This window comes from Phalacrocorax carbo, chromosome 10 (genome assembly GCF_963921805.1).
Source record: "Phalacrocorax carbo chromosome 10, bPhaCar2.1, whole genome shotgun sequence".
Taxonomy (NCBI): Eukaryota; Metazoa; Chordata; class Aves; order Suliformes; family Phalacrocoracidae; genus Phalacrocorax; species Phalacrocorax carbo.
Window position 1 is genome coordinate 8,328,932 of NC_087522.1, and position 14,699 is coordinate 8,343,630.

A 14,699-nucleotide genomic window follows, 5' to 3' on the forward strand; every position below is an offset into this window, starting at 1 on the left:
TTTTCCAATAAATACATACAAAATAAATCATTGTGGCTGTGTAGTTTATACAGGCAATAAAATATACACTGCTTAGCATTAGGGACAATAATATATGATAAGAAAGCAATACAAGTACCATAGAAACTCAGACTCATAGCATATAAATCATAAAGAAATCTAATTGCCTGGTACTTGCAAACAACCCTAAACTCAGAAAAGTTCCTCAGATACCATGGATGGAAATGCGGCCCTGCGAAGATTTTTGCCATTATTGCCAGTTTTTCTTGTCCTTTTAAGCATGTAAGAATGTAATGTAATGAAAGTAATTTCCTTTATTTGGATGTCTAAAGGAAAGTATAACCAAGTTTGCATATTCTGGACTCTTCTGGTAAAGTCCTATCCGAGGATAAATTGCCATCAGCCACTTCTCTGTTTGCAGACCCCTGGCACTTGGCCAGTCCGTTTGCTCCCATGCAGCTAGCAAAAGCAAAGCTTGATTTTTCAGGACAAACATTCACCAATTGTAGCCTTACCATAAGCAAATGCTCCATCTCTTCTCTAAGAAGAAACTCAAAATAGTAAAGCACTCACCTAGTTTTCAGGACACAATATGTACAACAGCAATGAATGACTTGATCTTCTGTCCAAACAACGTACAGTAAGTCAGGTTTGAAGTGTCTTGAAAGGCTGGTGGCAAAATTTAGCTCAGTTCAAATTTTGGTCCCAGTCAGACTTGGAACATGTATGGGACTACAGGAGGGAAACAGTGGAGTAACACAGACCAGAGCCCGGTCTGATGCCAGCTTATTTCTCCATTACATTGAGCTGCATGATCTCACTTATCTTAGTGAAATATGGATGCAAAATGTCATCATGCTGGAATTTTACCCTCTCAGTGTAAAATTAGCAAGCAAAGAAAAATTCCAGCATTTAAAATCTCTCACTTTCCCAAATACATCACCTTCTATTTTCCCTTTTCTCTTTTTAAAAAAGAAAGAGAAAATACATTTAAAAAAAAAAAACCTGCAATATAATCGAAAAACAAAGCAGCTGGAAAAATCAGAGCAATAATAGGATCCCCTTGGAATAAACCAGGTAAGATGTCAAAATCCACATGAACAGGGTCAATTTTTTTAAATCCTTAACAGAACTAAGCTTAATCTGCCATCCCTCCCCCTCTGACCTCAGTCCCTCGTTACTCGCAGTGGCAGCCACTGCAAGAAGTGTCACGAAGATAGAGAACATGAACCTACTTTGGTTTTTTTCTCCCAATACCAAGAGTACTCTTTCCGGGAAAAGATACAGAAACACACAAGTAACACCAATGATAGGTTATCCAGAATCTAAATAAGAGATATCAAAACTGAAGGCCAGATCTTCAGCTGTTAAAAATGAAAGCCAACACATCCATGCTGGTTTGCAGCAGCCATCAGTCTAGCCTATGCAATTAGTCCCAGCAGGGTCTTCACAAATATTGGTTTTTAACTGAGTAGGCCTATAATTTGTATTCCAGCTTCAGACAGACACATACATATACCTTGGAATATTTTTTCTTTAACTGTTCCGACTTTTCCTAAATGGAGTCCTTATAAATATTGCATACAAAATATTTTTTATTGAGGATAAATTTGAAAGTCAAAGCTTCACTTGGATTCATTTGTCAATGCAAAATAAAAATAAAACAAAGCTCAGCTATCATGGCAGTAGTCATTTCAAGAAAGCCTCCTTTTAGCTTCAGGTTATATTCCTTCTTTAATGCTTGTGGCACAGGAAAGTTGTCAGTTAAATTACTGGCCTCCATATTGCCTTTTCTAAATTTTGTATGACTTTATAGCCGATTTCCTGAGTAGCAGTAAGTCCCTCTTCCAACACAAGAAGAGAAATCTGGTGTTTTGCTTTATCGTGCATATAATTCACAGTTTCTTTTTCTTCATTCAGTAGATTACTTTAGGAAAAAAAAAAAAACACACAACTTCGAGAATGCCTTTTCAGGGAAGACAATTTCTACAAACGCCTCTTCAGTTTTTCTTCTACAAGAGACATTAGAACTATGTCATACTTAACTAAGCACTTTGTAAGCATTCATTAATCATGTAGTGCCCCTGAGAGGCACATTATGTAATGTTTAATCTGCTCAGCTGAGGCTGTAATACAAGAAACCTCTCAAAATTTTATCAGCTTTACAATAAGAAGAGATGTATTTTAAGTATGACCAGTGCAAGCAGGCAAGCAGTCACTCTCTGTCCTCAGATGGAGCCACCACACTCGGGTCCCTCCATCAACAGTAAATTTTCCCTGTTGATTGTAACAGAGCCATGTTTAAGTTCACAGAAAAGATGCACTTTTTCCTTCCAAAAGCCACTGCAAATTTTTTATGTGCAACTTCTGGATGCCCCAGGGTTGGTTTGCAAAGATACTGACAGCTTTCCTTATCAGCCATGTACTTCCTAACACCACAACACACAGATGGGTTGAAGATGAGCCCCCAAACAGCAAAGTCCTCCCTGCAGCCAGCTCAAAAATCACCAGCTCAGCATAGGTGTTGCTCTGTATTCCCTTTTGTGGGTATTTAATGAGAAATAAGACCTCTGTACAGAAAAGGGACACAAGCCAGGGGTAGCCATCAGTAGCTCATCCATGACCTGCCTCTTTCCACACTGCCAGTAGGAAACATATCTTACAACTAAACTCCCCTAAACTCCGCAGCAACCCTCTTATTCCCCACTTATGTTTATGCAGGATCAGCCAGTCCTGACTCTTTCCACCAATGTCAGTGCAAGCTTTAGAGAAAATCCATCCCCACAAAATATTAATGGGAAAAAGTGGCAGCCATGAGCTTCAGAGGCTTTCCATTGTCTGTGTCATATAGGGTCCAACAGAGACATTGCATTAATTAATATTTTGCTTTAAAGGATTGTTACTTAATATTCATACATAGTGACTGAAACAGTAAAGGCAGAGGAACAGAATTCACTGAACAACTCATAGGAAGGGTCTCCTTTGTATTTTTTTTCTTTTATAACTTTCTTTTAAATCTGCATTATGAGACAGAAAAAAATTTACACAACAGTATAAAAGCCTCCATAAACAGTGATGATTTGGGCATGAAAACATTTTTCCTTTTTCCCCTTATGAACAGGAGAAAAATTCTAAGTTCACAAAATCCTTGCTGCTATCACAGCCAAAAGACACTTTGAAAGGACCCTCACAGAGGAATACAAATTATATTTGTGTAGGAATTTGAGGGAAGTCAGTCTTTGACAACACACCTGGAGATGAGTCATTTGTGTCGTCGTGGTCACCTGCATCCAATAGTCTAAGACACACAGAGCTGTTATCAGTCTCATTCAGATGTGGCCCTTCTCTTCCCAAGATGAATGCAGTAAATAAATAAATAAATAAAGATCACCTTTGTAACTCACAGAGTCACAGAATGGTAGGGGTTGGAAGGGACCTCTGGAGATCATCTCATCCATCCCCCTGCTTGAGCAGGCACACCCAGAGCAGGGGGCACAGGAACGTGTCCAGGCGGGGTTTGAATGTCTTCAGGCAAGGGACTCCACAGCCATTCTGGGCAGCCTAAAAATATTAGCATTTTCTAGTGCATAGGCCAGCTCTAACCAGTTTCATCAGCACATACCAATGAATGAGGGCTCAGCTCCAAGTCCACGTTAAATCCAGTGAACCTATTCCACATCAAGCTGGTATCTGGCTGGATTTTCTTCAAGAACCAGCTTAAGCAAAAGTTTGCTCGATGGTGTCCCTCAGTACGTGTTCACTCCCCAGCAGCCACCAGGAATGAACAGAAGCAGCAGCTGAGGGAGGAAGGTGAAAGTGAAGCATGGAAGTAGGCTGGGACAGGTTCAGCAGTACTGGAAACGGAGCTGCAAGGAACAGGGCAATTCATTCATGGGGGCATGCCAGAAAAACCAAAGGGCTCAGTAAATTGTCAGTGCTCCCTGCAAAGGTCCCAGGGAACAAGCAGGTCCCACCATGGGCAAGAGTAGGGAAGGACCCTGGATCAGGCCAGACACCGCCAGGGTTGAGTGTCAAAGCGGCAGAGCTGCTCTCAGGGGCTCATGGAGATGAAAGAGGAGAGAACTGCAGCAGCATCTGCAGCAGGGACAGGACTACAACAGGGCGAGGAGCACTAAGGGCAAGTTATAGCCAGTTCCCTCCACCTTCCATACGCTTAGCTATTGTTCCCTGCCAAAAAAACCAACAGAGACCCTGGCTCAAAAGAGCTGTTTCCTAATACATATGCATGTGTTTCAGGATCAGGGGGTCCTTTAAATTATTATACTTTTCCATTTATTAATGGAGAGATACTGATCTGCCTTTTGATACAAACAGGTCAAATTTAAATCATTCCTGATTTACAAGTGGACTGCCCTCATTCCGTAGCACATACAGCTTTCTGGAAAAGAAATTACCATTTCTAGACTTTCTCTTCATTTCTTGTATTCCCCTCCCATCTCCCAGTTATCAATATTTCAGTTTCACTACATGAAAATCTTCTTTGCCACTTCTTTCCTCTATTGCCATGGATCCCTATGCAGTCTTTAAAACTTCCATTTTAATCAGTTCTCTATTTCAAAATGTCTTGCTTTGTAGAGTACAAAGCTTTTTTAAACATTCATTTTGTAGGTATGGACCTGCTTCCTTGTCATTATGACCTACTACATTCAGGTAAAAGCTGAACAATAGAATATAGCTATCAAGACAACAGAGCTGTATATTTAAAGAATGCTACCTGTCCTACCAGACCAAAAAAAAAAAAAAAGCAAGCAGCAGGTTCACACTTGTGATCTAGTTATAAGGGTTTCTGCAGCTCTCCTCCTTGAAAGGATCTATTTAAATGTTGTATGACATCTATTTTCTCTCTGGGAAAATCTTTGTAGTGTTTCATCTTTCTTTGCCATCAAAAAAAAGAGCTGGCTATACTGCAGCCCACTGGAGACTGCATATTCTCAGGCTCCCTGGCAGCGGCTGGCTGGTTTCACATTTCCTGACATCACTGAATCCAGCACCTCTTTTTTACCATTATTCAACGAAAAGTTCAGGGAGATAGCTTAGGTTTTGCTAGGCTTCTTGAATTCTTATTTTTCATCCACCACTGCACAAATGTGTCCCAGCATGCACACAACATCAGGGAGTTGCTGGCAATTAGTAAGAGCAGGTAATGAGGACACCTAAGCTCTCATCTCAGCCCTGACACTGGCACACCGTAGTGGCACATTCTTTGGGGCAGGTCTGGGAAGTCTTTCTACAGTGCCAAAGAACTAGTTAATAATTTTGTTTAAAATGAAAAGAAAAACCCAGAGGGGGAGATTGCTTTAAAAACGACACAGGAGCACTGACAAAACATGAGTCTAGAATATCCTCTTTTCAGAGCATGTCATGTGAGGTCCTTGGGACCAGACATATCACAATGCTGACTCACAACTATGCCACCTTTTCAGAGAAAAAAAAAAAAGTAGCACCGTACATAAATATCTCTGTAAATTCTAGAGGATGCACGACTGGCATCTATTCCTTTAGCATAAACAGCATTTGCCCACATTACTTCAAGCTGCCTTCTTGTTTAGGTAATTTATAATAAGCCTGTAACACAGGATGACTTGGGGAACGGAGGTTAACCCAAGTTAAAGCAAGATGTGATTCTTTAATGCTGGATAGTGGAGAAGTGGAGTACTTATGCCCAAATGCATAATACCAGATCACAGGGGCACAGCTATAGACACCCAGTTTGGTATCACTGAGCAAGTTCTGCATGGGTGGAAGAACATGTCTACAGGGGTTGCAGGATTATACTGTAGAAAGCAGCTACTGCCCTTTTTCCTCCTGCTCTTTTTCTGTGTTCAGCTGGACACAGCTGCAGAGAGGAAGACTACACCCCAGGGAAGCATCTCTGAAGCTGCACAGCCTGAAGCCTGCACCCACCAGCTCACGATGACTGGCACTCTCACCCTGCTCCACTTTCAGTCCCATTCCCTACACACGTACACCGTTGTGAATCAGAAGCACAACCCGCTTGAAGCCTAAGGCGTAGCGCTAGCAAGAGCATGGCGTGGCAGGAGAGCACGCCGTGCAGGAGGGGAAGAAGAGGCTGCGCCTCTGCCCTGCAGGCAGCCCCCACAGTGCCTGCAGCTGCACTGCCCAGCGGGACAAGCCCCAGGGCTCCCACACGGCTGGGCAAGGCTGGAGCTGGACCCCACTTCAGATACTGGTGTCAGAGAGCCCCAACAGTGGCATCAGCCAGTCATTTCCACAATCACTGGGTTTTTTTGTTTGAGAAACACTTTTTCTTCAAAGCACTACACAGCAAGATTTTATAAATTGGAGCTCTGGGACCAGGGGATCTCTTTGTTCATGGTAGCAGTGACAGAATACAAATGTGTCAGCTTCCCTGAGAACAATTCAGGTACCAGCAAAGGAAAATTTCTGCTGGTGTGTCTGCTTATTTATTCCCCTTACCCCCTCCTTTTTTTGTGTTGTTTGCACAACACAACAGTGTTGTTCAACAGAATTATATTATGTGATATAACATGCTACACTAAGCAGTCTGCAAAGAAAAGAATCTTTGGTTTAAAAGATCACTTCCAAATTATGTAAGATGTAGCACTGGATGTACAGGAGCAGATTATCCACTGGGAGAGAAAACCAACCCACTTTGCCTATCTCAAATTACAAATATACCTTTCATCATTTCACCTGATGTTTGCACATACACAAACAAAAACCTCACAGTAAACTGGCATGCAAAACCCTCTGTTAAATATACCAGCACTCAGAAAATAGTATTTCAGGCCATGGAACGAAGGAGGAATAATTATCAACTAGAATGAGGAGAAACAAGCCCAATTTCTTAAAGCCTGCCTCATTTCAGTGTTCCTCAAGAGCAACAGGGACAGACTCCCAACTCCTGCCCTGGGAACCTGCAGGGCTGTTCAGAGGACACCACTGCCCTGATTTGGGCGATATCAGTCACAGAAAACAGTTAAATGCTGTCACGGATGCTACAATCAGGTTGGTCTGCAACAGCCAAGGGAAAACGTCCCATTACCAGCTGTCCCAATTAAAGCGGAGCTTGCCAGAAGTGGACAACCAGTTCCCAGTTGTACAAGATACCAAAAAAGGGGGTAAAGTTCAGTGAGGCTGAACTGCAAACACAGAGTGGACTCTGCAGAGTTTGTGGGTCTGCTCTTGGACAGCACTAGGGATTTGTTGTTTGTGCTTACCCTGAATTTCTCACCCCACCCCAAGCGAGTCTGCTCTTACATTATGAATTAGGGATACGTCAAAACTCTGTGCGTGTGCTGAAAGCAACCAGGCCTCCAGATAATTGACAGAGCGGTGGACTGGCTGTCCTTGGAATTAATGCAGCTGAACAAAGGCTTTGTTGAAATGAGAAAGTCTAGAAGAGGTTTGCTGAGATCAAGATTTAAGCTTTGTCAGACCTGTTCACCACGGCTCGGACCTGCCCAGACAAATTGCAGTCAGCAGGTAACTGTGGTGATTAGAGAGCGGGAAGGGGAGGGGGGGTGGGGGGGGGGTGGGGGGCTCGGGGAAACAAGGAAACAAAAAACCAAACAGGAGTTCGAAAGTGACAGCCTCACGCTGACAGCGTATTTGTACTGAGTGGCTGTGTCACACAGCGCAGGGCGCAAGTCCCCGCTTTGCCCAGCCAGACCAGCCGAGGGCCCCTTCTGCCAGGCCTCAGTGGCAGAGCCGCCAAGACACTGCCAAAGCAAGAGGAGGATGTATGGACTTCACCCACAGCCATCTCTGGTTGCAGGTGTCACCTTTCTACCAGCCAGAAAAGGGGTTCAGTGACCCAGCTTTGCAACATTAACTGCATTTCCAGGGTATATCTTCTGTCTCAAGCGAGGGTGGGTTTTAGCTTCACATCAAAAATACTACGACTGTCTATTTCCCACAGCTAAGCTGAGGTCCAGAGAAAGAACACCCTTGAACACAGGAAAACACTACCACCGATCCCATGACTTTGTCCAAGTTATTTTTAGGAAATTGCTTTTCTTTGGTCTACACGCAACAGCACTCAATTTATAGCACTGATGGGACTGGTAGAGATCCACAGCCCCGCTCCTGCTGAAGCCATTGCAGAGGATCCAGGCTGGAGGTCCCACCAGATTTCTCCATCCTGAGGTTCATTTCAGCCACTTCCGAGTTTGCTTCTTCCCCCACCCTCCTGGTCAGAGCGGGCAGCAGAAATTCCCAACAGGGCAGGGAAGCGACAGAGACATGCAGCAGTCACTCCGCTACCCACAGGTAGGCTGAGGCACCCCTCCCTTGCAGGACAACAAGCAGAACAGGAGGGGATGCCTCATTTGCCTCTGCAATATTTCAACTCTCTCATTGTGATCAACTACTCGCCCACCAGCCCCCCAAACCCCCGGCTTGGGAGCCCAGACACTGCCTTGCACAATGAGGCACCCACCTGCCAGCTTGAAGAGGGCCCCTCCTAATTAACAATGCTGGGCATGGAGCACACCATACCTGTAATGGCTTAAACCTCACAAGACTATATTTTAATTATGGCTATGTTACAACAGAATCAGTTGCCTAATCAAGCTTAAATCAAATGCATATTTAGCAATTTTCATGCTAGCATTTCCAGAAATGTGATACTTGCACAATGAATTATTTATTTTGTATACATCTCAAGTATTTTTTAAGAACAAAACCAGCAAACCAATACTCCAGGAAGGTAAATAAATAAACTAACAACACTTTTCTGAATTACCATCTTCCCTACTGTCTTGGCTGCCATGCGCTTAGAGCTCTCACAGTAAAATGAATAAAGAGCATTCAAAACCTGTCAACCAAATTACAGTGCACATTTCCATTGTAAACATGTATGGAAGAACTCTTTTATTAACAACAACCTACAGTTAATATTTACTTTGTTTGCAAGCTTGGAGCTCCAGAGGCATCCTTGCTGCAGCAGCTGCAATAGGTATTCCAAAAATAGGTATTTCCCTAGTAGTAGGCGAGTCTAAAGCTCATAAAAGCTGCTGTCTAAAAATGACAGAATGACAACAGTAGTAGCCAGGTATTCTGCTCAGTGCACTGTAAGCTGCTTTCAAGGACATGCCCTCATCTTTGTACTGATCAGTGTCACTGTCCAGAAAAACAGTTAACCTGGAGCCCGACAATAAGCAGGTATATAAATCCCATTGATTTCTAGTGAATTTTAGGAAGGATCATCTGAAAGGTAATCAAGTTGACTATGAACTTAGGTAACATAGGCCCAGACTCTGGCAAAATATCTACTGACCAGGGCTAGAATTAAGCAAGTATTTCAGGTTATGCAATATAGATAGTGCTTTGCAAGACTGAGTATTTTCTGTGATTTTACAACTCTGCGCAAATCTCTGCTTGTCTTTGCTCCAGCTTACCTGTTTAACAAGACAGTATGATAGCACTTACTGGGCTGTTATGAAGCATGCATAATATTGTTTAACACTTCAGATCCCACAATAAAAAGTGATGTGAGCACGAAGTATTGCTATAACAACATGGCATTATACTGTCAAAGGAGTAAGTGTCATTAGAGTTATAGAGAGGAATTTTATTTTAATACTGTGCAGTTCTCTAGGGAGTCCGTTAATGATCAGCCATTATAGTAACAATAAATTACCTTTTACAGTACTTAAGTTTTCTATGTTATAAGCAGTAGTCAAAATTTAAAGAAGGAACAGATTGAATTCCCAGTGACACCTGAATTTTGTACATTGGCTGCTTTTGACAAACAGCAGCACAGAAAAGAAGAAATCAATACAGTAAAGCTTTCACTGGAAATAGAATTATCTTATTTCAGTTATCCATCATAATCCCCACTGAAATCATTAAGATTGAAGGGAACAGAGAAATCTGTAACAGGATCTTGGCAAAGGCAGAGGGGGATACTTTCTCTAAACCCTTAAACCTATACAGTTCTTGCTAAAGCTTGATAAGGTATGTTCTAATCCTTAATGTGTATGCCAATCAAATTCCATTGTCTGTGATTGAAATCTAGGTCCAAAGCTATATTTTCCCCTAATATTCCAAACCATTAGTCAAAGTCCACTGTTGAAATTTTGTTAATGTTTTGAGTTGGTCTCAGATAAGAATGATTCAGATTTTTAAGATCTTCACTTAAACAAAACCCACATATGTACATGACAGATGGTGTTAGACACGTAACACATAGCCTATAGTAGTGTAGCTATATATACATCTTATCTTTGCATAGTTTTATAGATAAGAATAGGTAGCATCACTTGTACAGTTAGTCACAAGTCTGGCAGGGGACCTGAAAGCTACAGAAAACTTGGACAAACAGCTCACAAGCATCTGGTGTCAGGAGATTCCCAGGCACCAGAGGTTTGCATCTGGCTTGCTCCCTTTATATCCCAGGCTTTTGGAAGGTGGTGTCAACTAAGACACAATGATAATTCATTGTTATAATGCCACTGCCAGCTGATGGTCTCCAAGCAGAATGGTGCAATCTGGGCTACTGCTAGAGAAGAACTGGGATAGTGGCCTGGCTTCAGTGCATCACTTAGATCATCCTAAAGCCCTAAACATGCAATCTCCTGATCAACACTTATCCTTAGTTTTTCCTTGAGAGCCTCCAGGTCACATACTGACTAAGCCCAGTACCTGAGACCACAGCCTCAAGGGAGGTATGAGGCAGAGAAAATGGGACATGAATTTGGATAACAGAGCAAAGATCCCATGCTCCTAGTAAATGGAATCAGCTGAAATCACATCTTGACTCATTGTCACTGTCAGTAATTAAATCATGCACATTTTTGAAGACTACCGCGCATGTTTGCCTTTCAGCTTTGTCATATGTCTGAAAAAAAATCAGTAATACTAAAATACATTGTTTTACAGAGCAGAAAGTTAGACTATACCACCTTCCATGTGAATTTGGTTCTTTGTAATTGGGTAAGCTTGGCCTGCTTTTAAAAATCTGCTTTAAGGTTTGCAGATTCCTTAAAGGTTGTTCAGAAAAGAAAAACCTTCAAAGACAAATAGGCTAGTCCTGGGTAAGTGCAGCACTGGAGACAGGGGTACAAGACAGTTGACTCTGTTATTCACAAACTAAGAGAGGTAGAAAACTACTTGTGAAAAAGGGACTAATTCACTAATTTAATGAACCTAATCTTCTGGACAATTGCTAAACACCTAAAGGAAATTTGAAATTTAATATTAAGTAAGACTGCTATTCCCAGAGTAAATAACAGATAAGTCTCTTAATGCACTGGGAAATCCATTCCAATCTTTTGCAGCTGTGTCCTTTGATATGGGCAAACAACAAATACATTGGGACATATCTCTCCCAGTGCACCTCTACTGGCATCAGAGATCAATGTGACCTATAGTATTTAAGTGGGGTTTACCCTAACACGAACTCACTCATAAGCCTGATTCCAATCCATTTTTAAGGAATGCAGAGGCTGAAGCAGATGTCACTGACATTAGCATCAGGCTCGGTAACTGAGTCATTACATTTGATACAGGATCTACTTATATCCCAGCTAAGATTAACTAGAACATGTGGTTACCTGTCAGACAGATCTTGTTACACAAATAACTGTCATGCCTTCCAAACCACAGCAGTGAGATATGCCACCTCCATCATCTGTAGAAGTCAGACTGGCAGCTGCAGCGTTAGAACTAGCATTAAAATCAGCATTAAATGAAAGAAGTTTAAAATGCACCTTCTTTATGCTGGAAAATGAACTCCTCTACTTGTCCTCTAACCAAAGTCTGTGCACAGCAGTATTTGAGAGATATCTGCCATTTGTGTTCCAAAGTGGGTTCATTTTAGGGCTAGTGGTACACTGCTATATTGCTGTACACTAGAGGTGCTTCATACTAGGAGAACAGAGATTTCTATTGATTTATTAGTTAAAACTGAAGTTACTCCCCTAATCAACATGTTTTCCCCTGCAAATATTGAGAGCAGCCCACTCTATTACTTTGTTTCTTGTGGTTTTCCTTTTTTTGAATCATCTCAACTCCTGCAGCTTGTACAGGTTGATTCAGTAAGCAAGTTCCAGAATCCCTGACCAACACAGCTGCACCAGCTAAAGCCAGTACACCAAAAATCATTTGTGCATTGTCTTCAAGTGAATTCAGTGTGCAGCTCTGCAGGCATAGAGCCACTCTGGGAACATGGTTGGAATAGTAGAGAAACATTCCCATTTTGGTGAAGTACTCCTACGTACACATGCCTTGCAATACAAAAATACTTAGAAGGAAAACTGATGCTAGATATAATGAAGCTTCAGGGGATTAAATTTAAATATGTAAAAAAACAGTTGGAATATCAGACTAAAATATCTAGAAGGTAGTAGGGTAGGCTCACTATTGAGACTTCCTTTAGTAAACCTGCACGTGTCTGTCAGATACATACATTATCGAGCAACCATGCACAGAAATTACCATGAATATTTACCAGTATTTGTCTGGACTAAAGGATCAGACCTTATCCATAAAATGCAATCACACTCTTCAAATATTGGAAAAGTAGAAAAGTTTCTAGAGGCGTTAAAACAAGGCTGGATAGGATGTTGCTAAATACATGGAGCTATTCTACAACCAGCTCAAGCCAGAACACAGCTTCCATTCCTACACAGTATTTTGCTGGACGGATTAGCTGTCAGTGGCCTGCGCTAGAGCTTTGCTCCACCCTGCATGTCCATACATCTTAGCAAGATCCTTATGAAAGGCTCTTTCAACTTTACCTACGCAAGGCTGTTCATCATGTACCTGCATCCCCATGAAACCACACTGTGCTGGTGAATCATTCTGTTGGACTGCTAAGACCCAGGCAGTCACATCCCATGACAGAGGGTGATGCAAGTCACTTGGCAATGAACCTAATCTCCTTACTGCTGAGGGGATGGAGGGAGTAAAGCACTGAAGCTTTCGAAATGTAATTAAAAACATGTGTTATCTTCCAAATGACTGCATGATCTTAGAATGGTTCTGGGAGCATTTAAAGTAAACTGTGCCCCATAAAACAAGACCACAGACTACAACAAACTTGAAAAATATTAATAAGGTACTGTCTAATTAAAGTTAATTTGTCTGGATTAATTAGTGGACTTTTGGGAACTTGTTTGTAGAGCTTCGTAGATATGAGACATCTTCAGTACTGACTACAGGTCATTCAGTTACTACCAAGACTAATCCCAAAATGCTTGAGATCAACAGGCACATGTGGATACATAAAAATCTCCTTCTAAATATCCTTTAAAAAAACCCTAATTTCTAGCTGGGAAGAGGACTCAGACAATGGCCAAATGCTAAGAAATCTGAAGGAAGAAATCCTGTAAAATCCCTACGTATGTAACATGCAGATTTGCATTTTAAATGCAATTTCTGATTTCCTTAGAGTACCTAATGCTGAGAACACAAAATTTTTATACAATCCAAAAGCACTGAAAAATTTTAATGGCTTTCTCAACACGTACTGAAAGATGTTGCTGAAGGATGCATGGCAGGACCACAGACCACTGGACAGATTGTTTTGTTTTGTATATGGCTTCTCTCATACAGCACTTTGGATTAGATATTAGCATAAGGACCATCGAAAGGGACTGTCATACATTAGAACCCACACAAAAAGCAATAACGTATCTCTCTGTAAATCTGATTATCTGACTGGGCTTCCCAAAGAGGAGTCCAACTTTTACTGCATTAAAGAAAAGGCACGATTGCCACCACTGCCGCTATTGCAATGCTATTTTTGAGCAGATAGGCATGACATGGAGATCACCCCTGAATACTGTCATTCTCATTGCTTTAGTCCAGGCTGTTTCAATAACACCAGAAAATGTTTTATTCATATTCATAATAAAGCTTCAGAAGAATGCACATTTCACTTGTGTTACTGGCTAAATGATTGTATTAAGTATCCTAGTTGTCAATGACAGCCTAATTGGTAGACCCTGAATTTGAGGAAACAAGCTCAAAAGGGTTTCCCACCAAAGGACTCAGGTTTTACAAGGGAACAACCTCCCTCAATATAGTCATGAAAGAACCCAGGTCAAGAGTAAGACAACAGAGGGGCTGAATTTGACCCCAGCGAAGCAACTTCCCAACACAAGAGGCAAAAAAGCAACTGTAATTCTCTGCCTTGAAACTCCCTAAGCGCAGGACTACTCTCACAGCACAGAGGAAGAAGAATCTACTTTAGGTGCTGCTGTGTTTCAGAAGTGCCAGAGCTGCTACAACAGCCTCTCTGGCTGTTTCCACAGGGAAAAGAGATCAACACTTCATTATTCTTCTGGATTACATTGACACTTGGCAGGCTAAAAACTTACAGAAGTCAGTCCAAACTGTTCTGTGCAAAAATAGTAACCAAAGATTTGATATTCTAATTGAATGAGTGAGCGTGAGTGGATGGTTACATCCTACCCTATGGGCAACAATTCAGACTATCCAACATGCTTTTCAGATTTTAAGGTTGTGAAATACATACAAAAACACTTGGAAACTGATGCTAACATCCCCAGTGCATTTGTAAAAGGCACCACAAGGTATTCACAACAACAGAAACTGGTCACAAAGAACTTTTTTCCCTCATCATATAGTCCTATGGGAGAGCGCTTAATTTCTCCTATAAATCAGATGAACCTGAGTAGAAGACCAGCTCCCAGGGATATGCCCAGCAGAACAAGGAGGAATTAAGT

At 41.7% G+C, this 14,699-nt stretch overlaps 1 long non-coding RNA gene across 1 annotated transcript; it reads left to right on the top strand.

The window, feature by feature from the left end:
- Nucleotides 1-7,178: 7,178 nt before the first annotated feature.
- LOC135315182 (uncharacterized) lies at nt 7,179-13,881 on the top strand. The gene is made up of 2 exons (XR_010374619.1): nt 7,179-7,488; nt 7,925-13,881. It is a non-coding gene; the product is annotated as an uncharacterized LOC135315182 (long non-coding RNA).
- The last annotated feature ends 818 nt before the right edge of the window (nt 13,882-14,699 follow it).